The 15,690-nt window shown below is 51.7% G+C and overlaps 1 long non-coding RNA gene across 1 annotated transcript; it reads left to right on the top strand.

Moving 5' to 3' along the window:
- The first annotated feature begins 6,171 nt into the window (after positions 1-6,171).
- On the top strand, positions 6,172-10,309 carry LOC118920840 (uncharacterized). The gene is made up of 3 exons (XR_008997952.1): positions 6,172-6,788; positions 7,674-7,738; positions 9,659-10,309. It is a non-coding gene; the product is annotated as an uncharacterized LOC118920840 (long non-coding RNA).
- The last annotated feature ends 5,381 nt before the right edge of the window (positions 10,310-15,690 follow it).

Genomic DNA, 15,690 nt, shown 5'->3' with positions numbered 1-15,690 from the left:
AGTGGTCAGCTACAGACTGTCACTCCCAAGGCGCTCTGAGTAGTGAGCAAAGAGCTAGCCCTGCGCCCTGCAGTCTGGAAGGATGCAAGTGGCTGGCTGGCCCAGCCCCCTGAGCCCTGAACAGTGGACCCTTGTCCACTCTGGCCTTCTTGTACAGGGTCTCCTAACCAGCCCTCAGAGGAGTAGAGGCCAGCCTTCTCCCTCTGACCCAGCTGGGGAATTCTCCCTGGGACTGGGGGTGGGGTCTCCGCCTATTGCATTGGCAAGACCCCAGCTTCTGCAGACTGGCAGCTCTGGCCTGAACCTCTGGCTCCACCACCCGGGTGGCCTGGGGAGGCCAGGTAGTCTTTCTGAGCCTCACTTCCCTCATTGGCAGCATGGGTATGATCATATTAATGTGGAAAGGCAGAAAAGGAGAACCAAGAGTGAATGGGAAAATGTGCATAAAGTGGTGAGTGCAGCGACTGGGTGAGCGTCTATCAGCAAATATGGTTGCTCTCCTTCCCCTCCAGCACCTTCCCTGTCCAGGGGCAATCCCAGGGGACAGGAGATGGGAGTGGGGAAAGGACAGGAGAGGGCAAAGGGGCTCAGACCTGCTCCCCGACAGGGCCTTCTGGGAGCAGGGACAGTGTGAGTTCCCCTGCAGAAGAGGACGAGCATGGGGGAACCTGGTTCTGTGGAGGCCTGTCCCTGCTGCAGAGTCCACTACATGCTGTGTGTAGGAGCTTGCCACGTCTACCTACTGGGAAGAGGCTACAGAGCTCTGGGTTGGGGCCACCTGCCACACCCTTCCTGGTGTCCCCAGGAACCAAAAGGGCCATAGGCAGGTACATATGGCCACTGCCCAGCTGCTGGGGGTAGAGTGTGTGTGTGATTAGTGAAAACATGTTCATCTTCAGGTGCAAACCAGCTCATTCGCTCAACAAGTACTCTGGAAGTGCCCGGCACAGAGCACTTCTGCACCCCGACCCCTCCGGCTCCCGTGCAGTCCCACAGTCTCTACTGTGAGAGGCAGTGGGTCCCTGCTCCCAGGTGGCACCTCATGCAGAGATGGAGGGGTGTGTCTAAATCTCCTGCTGTGTGGCTGCACTAGGATTTTAACTGAGGTCTGTCTGTTCCCAAGGCACAGGGTGTTGGCACCTCGCTTCAAAGTCTCTGCCTTTCAAGAGTCTGGCACCCTGAGAGGCTTATCAGAGCCTTATTGAAACTTGTGGTGCTGGGTAGGGAAGGTGGACAAAGTACAAGAAGGAAAAATGGGAGGAGAAATAGCCTGGGTGAAATCTCTGAGGCGGCAGTAGAGGAAGTTTCCAGATAAGTGAAACAGCAAGATGTCCTATTTGGCTAGAGATGAAGGTGTAGGAGATGGCTAGGATTGGAAAGAGGAAGCTTCACACAGGTCCTAAGGGGCTCGAATGATGGGATGAGGGTTTAGTATTGACTTCACTGCAGTGATGGAATCCTGTGGCCATTTTACACTCCCATGTTACACACCCATGGACACTCCTTGGACTAGAAGTGGATGCCTGACCCAACCTGGGGCAATAAGCATCTATTTCCTCGCAAATTAGAGTTTGGATTCTGGGGTGCTAGTCAGAGTGTGATGGGAGCTTGAATGGGGAAAGGGTGGGAATAGGGAGCGGGGGCAGCTTCACCTGGCCCTTGTGCCTGAGGAGCCGGAGAAGAGCTCTCTGCAGAAAGGGGAGGATGAAGCAGACATGTAGAGAAGGCTGAAGAGGTTTCAGATGGCTCAGGGAAGCTGGACATGCTAGAATGAGCCAGACCGTATTGCCAATTAGCCAAAGGTAGGAAGCAGAAAATGAAAGTAGGATGAAAGAATGATGTTGAATCAGAAGTGACATTATGGTTTACATGGGACATAAAGTCCGTGTTGAGATGGGCCACAGAGCTGGCTCTGGGCTTCCTGGTGGTCAACGGAAAGTGAAAAAACATAAACATTAAGACCCAGGATGCTTATCAAGGAAACACAAACCCATTGCTCAAGGGAAACAAAAGCATTGTTGATTCTGGAGCTGGGGAGAAATTTCTCTGGCAGACTGTCAAGCAGCTGGGTAGATTTTTGGTCAGGGAGTAGGTGAGCAGAGCTGCAGTCCGCTCCGGGAGTCAGGAGACTGGATTCTGTTCCCAACCTCTTCATGCGTGCCCTTGGGTAGTTGCTTAGGCTGAGACTGATTTTCCTGTAGTGTAACACAGGCCTCTTGCTGCGGAGGGCTCTCGGGGACTGGCAGACGTGATAGAAGTACCAGGCCCCCAGTTGGTCAGTAAGGCTGGCCTCCCTCCTTCCCTCTGAAAGCAGTCTCCCTTTAATTAAGTTTTTATTGCTTTCCTACCCTCTCCCTGCCACGAGCTGGCTCCTCCCAAGATCTACCCAGTGCCCCTGGGACCAGGGCACAGGCAGGTGGCAGCTGCCATGGCGCCTCCTGGGATCATCAGGGTCCACATGTCTCCTGCTGGGTCTGCCTGCAGCGGAACAGAATGCAGAGCCGGGCTCCACCAGCCTGCATTCTGCCAGGGCCTCCCCTATGCCTGGCCCTGGCAGGGCTGAGAACTCTGTGCTTTAGCCCAGCTCGGCCCCATCACCTGCTCCTTAGCACCCTGTCGGTCTTCCCCACACAAACCCCAGGAGTAGGTAAATAATTGTCTGCACAAGAAGTTGTGCTCACATCCTTCCCTCAGCTAGGACACATATGTCATAGGCATGGTGTATTTTGTCTCCACTGCTGTGTTGGTGATGGCTCCTGCCTGATGCTTGAAATATATTGGCTGAATGAGTGAATGAAACCTTGTGACAATCAGTCCCATGAGGCCAGGCTCACTATCTCCATTTTAAGGAATCTGAGTTTTCCTCTCATCTTCCTACTTCTTTACCAGGCCATTTTTTTACTCATTGTTCAGGCCTCTGCCAACACATTACTCCCTTAGGAAGGCCACAGCAAAGCTCTAGACTGCATAGGACCCCCCCTGCCACTGCCACCTCTCCCAGGTTTGCTGAATCTCCCCCCCCAGACACCATCTACTGGGATGTTTATTTGGTTTCATGACCCTCATAACTCCATCTGTTACATGATTTTCAGGGCCCTTTGCAAAATGAAGATGAAGGGCCTCTTGTTTAAACATTATTGAGATGTTTAAGATGGGACTAGAATGTTAAAGCCACGCTCGCTGGCCTTTGTAGTTGCAGGGTCTCTGGTGGCTACTGGCCCCGTGACCAGTGTGACTAGTGAAGCAGCTCCTGGTCTGTGCCTCAAAGACACTGCAGGGCTACTTTTCTGCTGCTGCCTCCTGCCCCAAGCCTGACACAGTGCCTGGTCCTCATTAGCATCTCTAAACGTCGAATGGAGGAATGAACCAATGAATGAATGAAATGAAAGCAGGTGTATGAACAGAAGTTACAGAGCCTCTCTGAGCCTTAGTTTTCCCACCTGCAAAATGGGAATATCTGGCTTCTTTCCCAGGCAGGCAGCGAGGCTCCTCCGACCCTTGGGTCCACGGGGTCCTGGGGCACGTATCTTGAAACTAGTCAGGTACAGGGGATCAGAGGCCAGAGGCCAGTTCCACGTGGGGCAGAGTGAGGCTGGCCTGATAAGGCCATGGACTCTGCTCTCTTCAGGCAGCCAGCCCACTCTGATGACATCCTCCTACCGGGCTGGAGCCCAGCGGCTGGGGAGAGGCCATGGGACTTACTTCTTTAGAAACCCTATTATTGAGCACCTGCAATGGTCAGGCACTGCACCGGGCACCTCATATGCATTGTCTCGAATCCTCTTTCTGCAGAAGGAGACATCAGAGCTCAGAGAGTAAAAACGGCATGTCTAAAGCTACTCAACTGGCCAGGCACAGTCAGTCATGGAAGGCAGATCTGTCACCTAGACTGGTGCCTGTTGAGAACGAAGAGTACACAGCACAAGGGGGATTTGTTCGCAGAACCCTGCCTGAATGCTGAGCGTGTGCTTGTTCGAGCACACAGGGCCTGGGACGACATCCCGTGTTTCCGAGGCAGACACTGCTGACCTTCCCTGAGGCCAAGCAGCAACCTCCGAGGCAGGCCTGCTCACCCCTGGGCGGGAGGCGGATTCCTGACTGGCCTTGGTTAATGGCCCCATCAGGCGCACCAGGCGGTGTGAGACTCCATGGGACAAACCTTGCACATTTTCCTGGGGTACCATTTTTACACAAATGTTTGATTATATATTTTTTCTTTGTCTATTTTTATGATTAGAGAAATACTATTTTTTAATCTTAAAACTGTACTAAGACTTTCGGTACTTTTGGTATAAGCTTATTTTAAAAGATTAAGGAAATGCACAATGTAAACAGGAAAGAAAGGGCCAAAGGCCCTGAAACCCTTCTTTCTTACTATAAAACCATCATGAACTTATATACTGCTCCCCACACAAACACCAGACACACACACACACACACACACACACACACACACACACACACACACACACACACTTTCACTCCCCTCTCAAAGACTCCAGAGGCTCATTGCCCACTTTGAAAACTGGGGTTTGACTATGTTTCCCTGGAGGTTACAATGTGCAGTGTCACCTGGGCCTAACTAGGGGGCTGGATGCAGACTCCCTAGAGTGTTACATCTGTCCACTTCTATCTGGTGCCTTGAAAGGATTTGTATTTCCGAAACTTGGCAAGATGGACCCTTTTTTAAAAGAACAAAAATGGGTCCAACTTATACCCAGTGTCATGAAATGCACTTTATCTTTTGCCTGAAAATATGTTTTGGACATCTTGTCTGTACAAAGTCTGACCTCATGGTTTTAACAGTAGCCTGGTGTTCCGCAGCCTGAAACATTGTTCCTTATAATAAGGCAGCAGTGGACAGCTTCTGGAATAGAACATGCAAAATGGGAGACTTCAGAGAAATTTTCTACTGGGGGCAGCTCACTGTAGTCAGGTTCTCAGACCCTTAGCTGGCTTTGGCCTCCAGAGGAACTTGGGTGGGAGGCTCCAGGCTTGTGAGAAAGAGTCTGTGGCTCGGTCCTCCATGCAGGGAGGCACACTGACCTCCACTTCCTACACACTGATTTCCACCTCCTGCTCACGCATTCACATACTTCTTCCCCCATCCCCACAACCTGACCTTCACGTCCCGAGGATGTGGAACGGGCGTGCAGAAGCTCCAATAGGGCCCTTACTGGACACCCAGCACTGTCATAGCAACTTCACGGGTCATTGCGTGTGGTCCTCAGAACGCTTTGTAGGTGGGGAAACCTTGAGGCTCAAAGAGGGGGCACTGTCCCCACAGCCATGCAGTGGGTCGGTGACAGAGCCTGATTCATGGCTTGATGTCCTTTCAGAGCTGGGAGGAGTTACCCAAACCTGGCCAGATGTGGGGCCTGGGCACCTGAGCTGGGGTGTTCCTGAACGTGGAGACTGAAGCATGTCCACAGCCACGCCAGCTCCCTCCAGCCTCTTCCAGCACCCAGAGCCCCAGGAGATGCAGAAGGTAGACACTCATTAATGTGATTCAACCGCAACACATTTAGAGGCAGGAGGGCCTTTTCCCCCTCGTGTGAGGCAGAATAATGGCCTCCCAACCATGTTTGTGTCCTAATCCTAGGATCCTGTGAATATGTTATCTTAATGTGGCCAAAAGGATTTTGCAGACAGATTAGAGTTAATGACCCTGAGATGGGGAGATTATCCTGGATTATCTGGGTGGGGCAAACGTCATCACAAGGGCTCCTAAAGGTGGTGAGCCTCTCCCAGCCGTAGGCAGGGGAGATGTGAGTGGGAAGGGGGCTAGAGAGACCCAACACTGGGGCCCTGGAAGAAGGACAAAGGGGTGTGAACTGAGGAAGTCAGGGACCTCCAGGAGCTGGGAAGGGAAGGGAACAGATTCGCTCCTAGAACGCCCTACCGACGCCTTGATTTTAGCCCAGCAAGAACTGTGTCGAACTTCCAATCTATAGAAATGTAGTTAAAACTAACATGGACTAGCCATTCATCCTGGGAGACCCATTTGTTCATCCACAGGATAATTCCTCAGTTGTAGCTTTCACACACACACACACACACACACACGAACACACCATCAGCGCTACTTGGATTCAGTGCTTTTGGGTCCAAGGATGGTTCTAAGTAATCATAATAGTCATGGTAACACTAATACAACAATATTGATACTAGTGGTGGTAATAACAAACACTTAAAGCATGCCCATCATGTATTTATTCTGCTAAATGCTTTTTATTTACAAATTCCTGCATTCCTCAGGACAACCCCAGGAGAAACTCCTTAGCTTGCAGGAGGCAAAGCAAGACACAGAGAGATTAAATAACTTGCCCAGAGTCACACAGCTAAATCGAGGTGGATTTGAACCCAGGCCATGTGGCTCACATTTATTTGCTCACACATTTACAGACATACATGCATCCCCTCACATTCACAAGTAAAATCGCACACACACTTCACACTGCTCTGACCAACCTCCCTTCCTCAGCTCCTGTCACTGGCCAAAAAGGGAGTCTGGGAACCCGGCTCCAAAAGGGAGGTTCGCTCCAGAAGGGATTTTCAGGGATGGTTCATGTCAAAACTTCAAATAATTCATAAGAAACAAAGTTGCTAATTCCCCCTGCCCCCTGAATTTCACATCTCCTTTTATGAAACTTCACTCATTTCAGCCAGATGATCGGTTCAGTGTGTAATTAAATGTGAGTCAGTGTGTCTGGCTTGGCAGAACTCTCCAGGCTTGTCAGCTTTCAGAAGAGGCCGCATCCTTGGTTGGCATGTTCCTGGACTGCAAGGTCTGGAAACGCGGTCCCTGTATCCAGGGCCTCCTCCCCTGCCCCGGGGCTGCTGAGCTGGGCTGGCTGGGCAGGCCAGGGGACTGCAGGGATAATTGGTGTTTTCTGGCAGCCAGCAGCTAGGGGCTTGCTGTCCCACTTCTTACCTGCCTCTGGGGCAGGGCTAGGTCCTCTGGAACCTGTCCGGCTGGTTTGGAGGCTGTTATTACTGGGAAGGGATGGAGACCTGGAGGTGGGTGGGAATGGGGGAAGGGAAGCAGTGGGGAGAGTTGGGCTGGGGCTGGGATAAAGAGGAGAGGGCTGAGGAGAGGGTGGAGAGGGGAGGGTGTGAGGGGAGCAGAACGAGGCCAGCGTGGGAAGGGGTGGGCTTGGTGCTCCCCTCGCTAGCCCCTGGCTTAGCTTGCAGTTTCCCCATTTCTGCCCCTCACCTGTGACTTCAAGGCACAGAAAGGCCAAAGCTCAGCACAGGGCCTGGCGTGTAAGGAGGAGGGCAAACCACTGTGAGAATCTCCCCCAAATGCCAGGGAGCCCACCAGGCGGGGGGTCAGGCCTGGTTTGGCTTCCTGAGGCTCCCAGTCAGTCCAGGGCGGGGGTTGGGGGCTCTGACTGAGGCTTAGGTGCCTTGGGAGGAGGGGCCAAACAGGACATGGGACCCACTCACTGGGGCCCCTGAGAATGATTGGGGCCATCTACACAGCAGGGTTACTGTGCAACCTGGCTGAATGCAGTCACCCTTCCTGCTCCCAGCGCTTTGAGCCTAATTACCCAAATGATGAAGGACCAAATTGTTTTCTACTATCCATCTCTGGTGTGCAGTCCCATTATCAACCCCTAACCACCTTCTTCTGATCCACTGAATTATTTTTCCTCCTTTCCTCCTTCCAGCAAGCACCATGACAAAGCCAGAGGACATTCAGACCCTCCTAGAACTCACAGTCCAGGGGACAGAGGTGAGAGGCAGACCCAGGTCAGTCTGTCCGAACCCCATGTGTAATCCTCTAGAGACCTTCCTGCATCAGGAAGAGTATTCCAGGCTGAGGGAATAGCATGCCCAATGGCACAGAGGATGACATGGGAGTTCAAAGAGTTGTCAGTGGTTCTGGATGGAGTGTGCTGATGTCATGTGGGAGAGCAGTTGGGAGTGGACATTATAGGGTTTGGCAAAGGCCAAGGTAGGATGGCCTTGAGAGTGAGGCCTTATTCAGGTAGTAAGGAGGCATTGAAGAATTTAATCTGGAAAGCAGCAGGGGCCTGGTCCTTGGAGCCAGCCAGGCAGGTTTGAATCCTGACCTGGCCACTCACTGCTGTGTGACCCTGAGTAAGTCTCTTAACCCACACAGCCCCCTAATGGGGTGATGATAGTGTTTTGTGGAGTTGTTACGGGCATTGAAATAAGTATAGTGTTTAGCACAGAGCCTGGTTCATGATAAAGCTGAAAATTATTCATGCATTCTTTCAGAAGGCTAATAGCTAGGACTGGTATGGGAGCTGGTTAGGAAGCCCCAGAAGAGTGATTTTGATTTCCAAAGAAACACCCCGAGGCCGAGGCCATAGGAGGCTGAAGCAGGGGGACTCCCGCAGCCCAGGGTGAGCGTGGGAGGCTCTGGGAGGCTGGGCTGTGGCCAGTTGCGCGCCCCCATGCCCACTGTCCTTGCCCAGGAGCTGCTGAGTGATGGGGGTGGGGCTAGGGAGGGAAGATGGAGATCAGAGATGCCAAAGGTCACCCACAGGAGCCCCAGCTCCTCCCCGGGGAGATAGATCCAGGAGGCTGAGGGTGAGGGCAGAGGGCAGAGGGCAGAGGGCAGAGGGCAGAGGGTGGCTTGAGCATCTCTCCCTCTGCAGTGCTGGGGAAAGGTTAGAGCTGGGGCTTGGGGGCGGCTGGATTTTCCTGCTGTGTCTCTGTGTGGACAAAGTTGGCCTTGGTCTGAGTCCCCTGGCAACTGATCTGTCAGTGGAAGGCATAAAACTCCCTCAAGGAGGAGTGTCATGGTCTGGGGGATGCCTTCTGGGAGGGTCTTGCATGTGCCGTGAGAATACTCCCCTGACCCACTGGGTGGCCTCCAAGGGCTGCACCCCAAAGAATGACTTTGCTTAGAGGCACAGAGATCACAGCCCTGGGGCATCCTTGCCTAGGGCCGGCCTCTCCTGCAGCACAGAGAACCCTGCCTACAACCCTTGCAGGGGCCCAGGGAAATGTTTTAATTTTTGTAAAGTCAAAAGAAAAAAAGTGAAGATAATCCAGATTAGGGTATATTTTTCTGTATGTAACAGCCATAAATTATCATTTAAAAAATATTTTTATGGAGGAAGGGGTCTATTAAAGCAAAAGTTCCTGGGTCCCATGAAAGGCATTCGGTACCTTGGTCTTTGCACTTCCTTCTCCTGCAGGAGAAAGTCCCAAGAGACAGAGAATTTAGGGGCTAGACTCACCGAAGTGGGCTTAAGCCCTGATTTTAGCACTTGCCAGCTTTGTGACCCTGGCTAAGCCACTTAGCCTCTCTAAGGCTTAGTTTCCTCATCTGTGAAATGAGATAATGCATGAATGAAAGGCCTTTAGTAAGGTTATCTCTGAGCACATAAAAAGCACCCAACATATCAAAGCTATCAAAAAATAAAATCAATCAGCTGGCATTCAAGATCATTCGCTTAATATATAATTGCTGAGCACCTGCTACGGCTCAGGATCTGTGCTGGGCACTCTGACCATTGGGCTCCTGCCTGTTCTGTGGCCTCTGCAGACCCAGGTCCCCACTCTGCCCATGTCTGTGTGTCTGTCACCCTACTCCCCACTGCTGGCTTGCAGAGAGCCATATGGTTGCCGCCTGAACCTTTTTTCCTTCCTTCACTTCCACTCCCTTATTTGCCATCAGATCCTTGAAATTCTCTTCCTGGTCTGGCCATACCAGTGGGTCCCTCTGGACATGAGAGCCCCGGCTCCCCCTCCTCCACGGAGCCACATCCACATTCAACTCTGGAATTGTCTGCTTTAACTTTTCCCCGACAATCTGCAGAAATGTGGGTCAGGTGACCTCCCGTTTGAAATGTTGACAACTGCAACTTCTAATAAAATAAAAGCCTGTTTTCTATCTTATCCCTGCCAAAGACATCATGAATGATTGATTGATTGATTTAAAGAAATTAAAACATGTCACATATTTTATAAGCAACTTAACTGCCTGAACTGGAGTCTGGGTACCTGACATAAAGATTTCAGTTTTAAATATCGAAATCAATATAAAGAATGAAAAGATGAATAATAAGCCCAAATAATTTCTTTTCTCTTACAGGACACTGAAAATTTCTGGAGGCCCAGATTTTCCATGGTGATATCCATGGTTTAAAATAGGAGGATAACACATGAACTAAGTATAAAAAGGACCACTGATGCAGCCAAAGACACTAGGCCTATTATGATGAAAAACGCTTACCCCATTCCCACCTGCTCTCAGGCATTCGGAACCCTCTGGACCATGGCCCATCCCTCCAGCCTCCTTTTCCCAACTGTCCATTCACACTTGTCCCACCCAATGAACCCCATACTCTGACTCCCCAAGATACACCTTCTTCCTCCTCTGTGTGCTCTTACCTCTGCCTGAGATGCCCTCTCCCTCTCATCTTCTTGAATTTAAGTCCCACGAAGGCAGAAATCGTGTCTCCTTCATTGATAGATCCAAAGCTCCTAGAAGGGTGCCAGGCACACAATAGGTGCTTATTAAATATTTGCGGAATGAGTGGTCAGCCTAGAAAATCCCTATCTATACTCCAAAACTTTAATCAAATGTTCTTGCTCTCTGTGCTACTCCTGCCCCGGCTGGCAGTGCTCCCACACTACCTTGTGTTGGGCTTTTGACGGAAGCAGACCTGGGTTCTAATCTTGACTCTGACATGTCATTCTTTTATCACTCACTCACTCAGTAGAGATTTACTGGGCATCTGCTTCTTATGTGCCAGTACTTGGAACTGAATGGTGAGCAAAGGCAGACTGGTGCCTGCTTTGCTTGGAACTTCCTGCAGGCATGCCCATCAGCCTCCCCAAGCCTCAGTTTCCTCAGCTGTGATGTAGGTAGTACCCCCTTCCTCAGGGCATTATGGGGCAGATTCAATTAGACGGCACAGCAACGCCCTCCATGTGTGGGCAGGTACTTGTAGATTTTGCCCTGGCCTCTTACCAGCTTTGAGCTCCTGGGCAGGGGAGGGTTTACTTTCTCTTTCCTTGGGTGCAGCAGAGAAGGCAGCAGTAGACATTGGCTGGTACTCCCGGTGGCTGAGTTATAATTTGTCCCTGACTCTGTGGCTCTCTGATGTGCACACACACACACACACACACACACACACACACACACACACACATGCGTGGTCACATCTGGCCTGGCCTGACCTCATAGGCTCTTCCAAGGTTCAGAACTGTGCCCCACTGCTGAGTGGCTCAGTGCTATGATAAGCAAGAGTGCCAGGAACCCAGGATTCCCCGGTCTGGGAGGGTGTGGGCTTGCCCCCAGGCAGGGCATGCCTAATTTCTGACCCAAGGTGGCTGGGGCCCAAAACATGGTATACTTTCACCCAATTTCTCAGAGTCTGTGGGGGCAGTGATGGTGCAGATTATAGCACCACACCTCTCCTCCCCCTAATCCCATGCCTCTGTACTGTCATTCACACTCCAGTGCCAGACATGTGACCAGATGGCTATCAGCCGGCAAACAGCAGTGCATGTGAGCAGCGTCTGGCCTCAGGTCTGGACTCAGCCAGCTGGTCACTCGGGACTTCTAACCCCATTCCACAGGGTGAGGGTAGGCAGAGCATTAGGAAGCCTGGGTTCCAGCCCCCATCCCAACATCAGAGCACGATCTGGTGCCTGTCCCTTCTTGTCTCTAAGCCTCCGTTCCCCTGTCTGTACTAGGGTCTGCTTGGCTGGACAGTGAGGCAAGGCTTGGAGCCTTTGGGGCCCCTTTATTTTTCCATCAAGTTCTTGGGTTTGGGTGGGCTTTTCAGATTCGGATTCTGCACCCATTCTTGTGCACCTGCCATGTGCCAGCCGGAGTCATGTCTGGAATCACCTCCAAACTCATTTCATTCCGAGTTTCCACCTGCCGTACCTGCTGTCCCCCTCCAGTCCCTCCAGGACTTCTCATACACCTGGGGACCTCCTGGGTTATAGGCCCCTTACCCCAGAAAGTAGAGTCTGAGAGGGAGTGGGAAACTCCATTCCAAAACAGAACAGTGAGTGAGTCTCATATCTAGGAGATGGGGCATCACAATCTTGATCTCTGGAAGGGCAGTTGAGAGGGCAAGGTGGATAGGAGGGTGGGTAGTGGCCCAGCGGGTTGGGCAGGGGGCTGGGTAGTGCAGCCCGGTCCTGCCTCTCCCCTCACTGTCCACCTCAGGGCCTTGACTCCTGCCATGATGGCCATCTGCTGGGCCCCCGAGTCGCCCTTGTGCTCCCGACCCAGGCCTCCCCACGGGCTGTATCGCTGCCTGCAGTTCTGTCTCCTGCTCTTGCGCTTGGATGGGCGCTGCCTCTGACGTTCAGCCCTCAGGCGGTCGCCCTCGTGGGTCTTTCCTGCTACCTCTGCCACACAGTTAAATCCCCCAAGGCTGTGTGTCTCCATTTCTAACTTAAAATTACTCATCTGACGTCTGTCTCTGCCACTGGACTGTGAGCTTCTGAGGCCAGGGACTGGGTCCATTTTTTGGTGTCTGAATTCCCATCCCTAGCCCAGTGCCAGTCAAAATGCAGCAATGCAACAGCCACTGAGGAATGAACACAGAGGCCACCACACCCCTCAGGACTCAGCCACAGTACCTGGGCCGGATGGGACATGGTCCATGTGGAGCTTCTGACCTTGAGAATGAATGTGCCCTTCCCTTGACAACTTCAGAGTGCAGAGAAATGGGGACCCGCTGTCAGATGACGTTCTGACTAATGGCTGCAGAGCAAACCATCCCCAAGTCTGCTTGTGTGAAACAGCAACGCTTTCAGTGTGTTCACAGGCGCTGGGGGTCAGGAGTTCTGGAGGGGCACAGTCCCTGCTCCACCGTGTCTGGGGCCTCAGCTGGGGTGACTGAGCTATCCACATGGCCGGACCTAGAGGATCCACTTCCAAGATGCTGGGCTGCGATGGCTGTGGGCTGGGCTCAGAAGGGACTGCCACTCAGAGCACCTACATATGGTCTTTAGCATTGTGGTCTCAGGATAGCAGGATTTCTTAGTGGCTGCCGAGGACGCTAGGGGAGACGAAATGAAGTGGGCCCTGTCCAGCACGTTATGACACAGCCTGGGAAATCATATAGTAGCGTAAGTCCTTGATGCCTGCTACCTTCCTGCCCTATTCACACCTTCAGTGGGAGTAGTGTCAGAGAGCTTATGGCTGTGTTTCAAAGCCACACTGGAGGGTTTATGCCATTGCAGATTTTTGGAATCAGGCCCAGGGGTAGATGATGAGCTGGGTTACCAAATATGTCTCCCACACAACTTTTAGTATTGGGAGAGCACTTTCAAGTGTGCCAGCTAGAGGAAGAAAGAGGCTCAGAGCTGCACAGGTCTGAGTTCAAATCCCAGTTCTGTCTTGCGGCATCTGTGGGGTCTTCAGCAAGTCACTTAACCTGACTGAGTCTCAGTTTTCCCACCTGAAAAGTGGAGGCAGTAATACCTCATCAGTGAAGACTAAGTGAGTGAGTAGAGGAGGATCTAATGTGTGGCAAGGGGTCAACAGCGCCCCCCTTCTGTGATTAATGCTCTCATATATCAAATGAAAGCAAGAATAATACCTTATAAACTGTCTTCCTGGCTTCTGGCTGTCCATGAACAGGGGTGAATTCAACTTGTGTTCCTTGACTAGTCACTATGTAAGAATCTGGAGAAACAGAATAACACGACAGAGTGGCAGGTCCCTGGAGCACCCACAGCTGGTGGAAAGGGGAACGGAGGGAGGCAGCCAGTGGGCGCCTACCCTTTAATGTAGGGTTCCTCAGGTCCAGTATTTGCCAACATGTTTATCAATGATTCAGTTAAAGTCTGGCAGCTTTCTGACTTTGCTGGGAATGATGAAAGATGAGAAAAACCCAGTGAAATGAGAGCCACTGTGAACAAGGCAGAGCTATGGCTTTCAGCCAGCCTCTTATACTACCCAATGCTTCCTCAGTACTGCATATGGGGCTATTTGTGTACAACTCCACTGAATCGCCCCAACAGCTTTATGGGGTATGGACCTGTATTGTCTCCATTATATAGATAGACACGGAGACGCAGAGAAGCCGAGTGGCTTGCCCGGGGCCACACGGTGTGGGAGCTGTCAAAGTGCTATTGTAACCTCTGACTGCAGGAACAGAAGCAGAGTGTCCTAAGCTTGGCCAAGGACACCAGCCTGGTTCTCCTGTGAAGTAGTGAGCTGTCCGTCGCTGGAAAGCCTTCCCTGTCACTTTAAGTACCTTATCGGGCTGCAAGCCCTGCTGAAGGCAGGCCTGCCTGGGGTGGACTTCTGCATGGGTGTACCACTTCTAGTCAGCCGCTCAGCATTGAGCAGGGGACCCTCGGGGGTTGGGATTAGGCCAATCTTGGCTGTTCACTAAAAATCATTTTTTGGGTCCAGTCAGCCTCTTGTTTGCTAAGTAAGACTTTTTTTTTAACGAAGGCCAACCATCTTGTACACATTATTCCATCTGAATCTTGTAATAAAGTTAATAATGGTGCATCCCTTATGGGATTATTATAGTTGTGGGAACTGAAGCACAGAGAGATTAAGCAACTTGCCGAAGGCTACACAGCAATTGGTGGAGCTGGGATTTCAACCCAGACGTCTGACTTTGCTCACTGCTGTCCTTGTCTTAGGATCTGACAGGGATAGGATTGACCATTGGAGTCTCTGGCCAATGCTGATAATAATGAAAGGTGTTTGAGATTTCTTCTTGGGGTTTTGCCTCCTGGATCTTTGGATTTCCCAGCTGGAAGACTGAGGACACTGTTGATAGGGCCCCTGAACTACTGGTGAGCTTGGGGACCCATCCCAAGTAGGACACAGTTTTGGCTTGCCAAATGTTCCTATGTGTCAAGTATTGTGCTGGGCCCTGGAGTACAACCACACACAGACGCTTGCATGAAGCTTGTGGTCTGGTTGAGGAGAGAGAGGGGAAGAGGCAACTGTAGTGCTGGTTGGTGGCAGTGGGAGGGTAGAGGGGATGCTGGTGCAGGGCCTGCATCCCTTTGCATCTCAGACTTACAGTCCTCACCACCTGACTTCCTGGGAACTTGCTCTCGGCTGCCTGAGCCCACTGTACCTGAGCTTGTGACAGGCCAGATAATTGATGTCCAGTAGGAATAGCCCAAATGATAACAGTGGGACTGGTGGATTACTACTCTGACTCCCTCCCCTAGGCCTGTGTGCTACACTGAAGCCCCAGGCTCCAGCAGAATTAACCCCCAGTTGCCCACAGTGGTAACTTGCCTGATATAGACCCTTTATTCACGGCCTTTCTATCTCACTTATTGCTTCTCTTTCAGTGAATGCTGATATCACCTCCTAAATCAACTGCCTGCACTGGAATCTATGTTGTAGCATCTGCCTCTGGGGGAACCCCAATGACTAAGATATGGGACAAACCTGGGGGACTCTGTGAGCCCAGAAGAGGGGTACCTTGCCCAGCTGGAACAGAGATCTAGACAAATTCCTGAAGGAAGAGAAGACTAAGTTGAGAACTCCAGAGTGAGTAGGAGTTAATCATCTAAAGGGGAGTATGCAGAGAGAGAGGGAGGGATAAGTGTGCAGGCAGAGAGACTAGCATCTGAGGAAGCTCAGAGGCAAGCAAGGGCAGAGGTGTGTGTGAATGGTGGGGAGGTGGTTGCAGCTGCCGTGGAGCAAGGCAGGGGATCGTGAGAGACGAGGCGGTGTCCAGACCAGGCAGAGACTTG

This window comes from Manis pentadactyla, chromosome 5 (assembly GCF_030020395.1).
Source record: "Manis pentadactyla isolate mManPen7 chromosome 5, mManPen7.hap1, whole genome shotgun sequence".
NCBI classification, from domain to species: Eukaryota; Metazoa; Chordata; class Mammalia; order Pholidota; family Manidae; genus Manis; species Manis pentadactyla.
The sequence above is the reverse complement of the archived record's forward strand: the minus strand, read 5'-3'. Positions and strand labels throughout refer to the sequence as shown.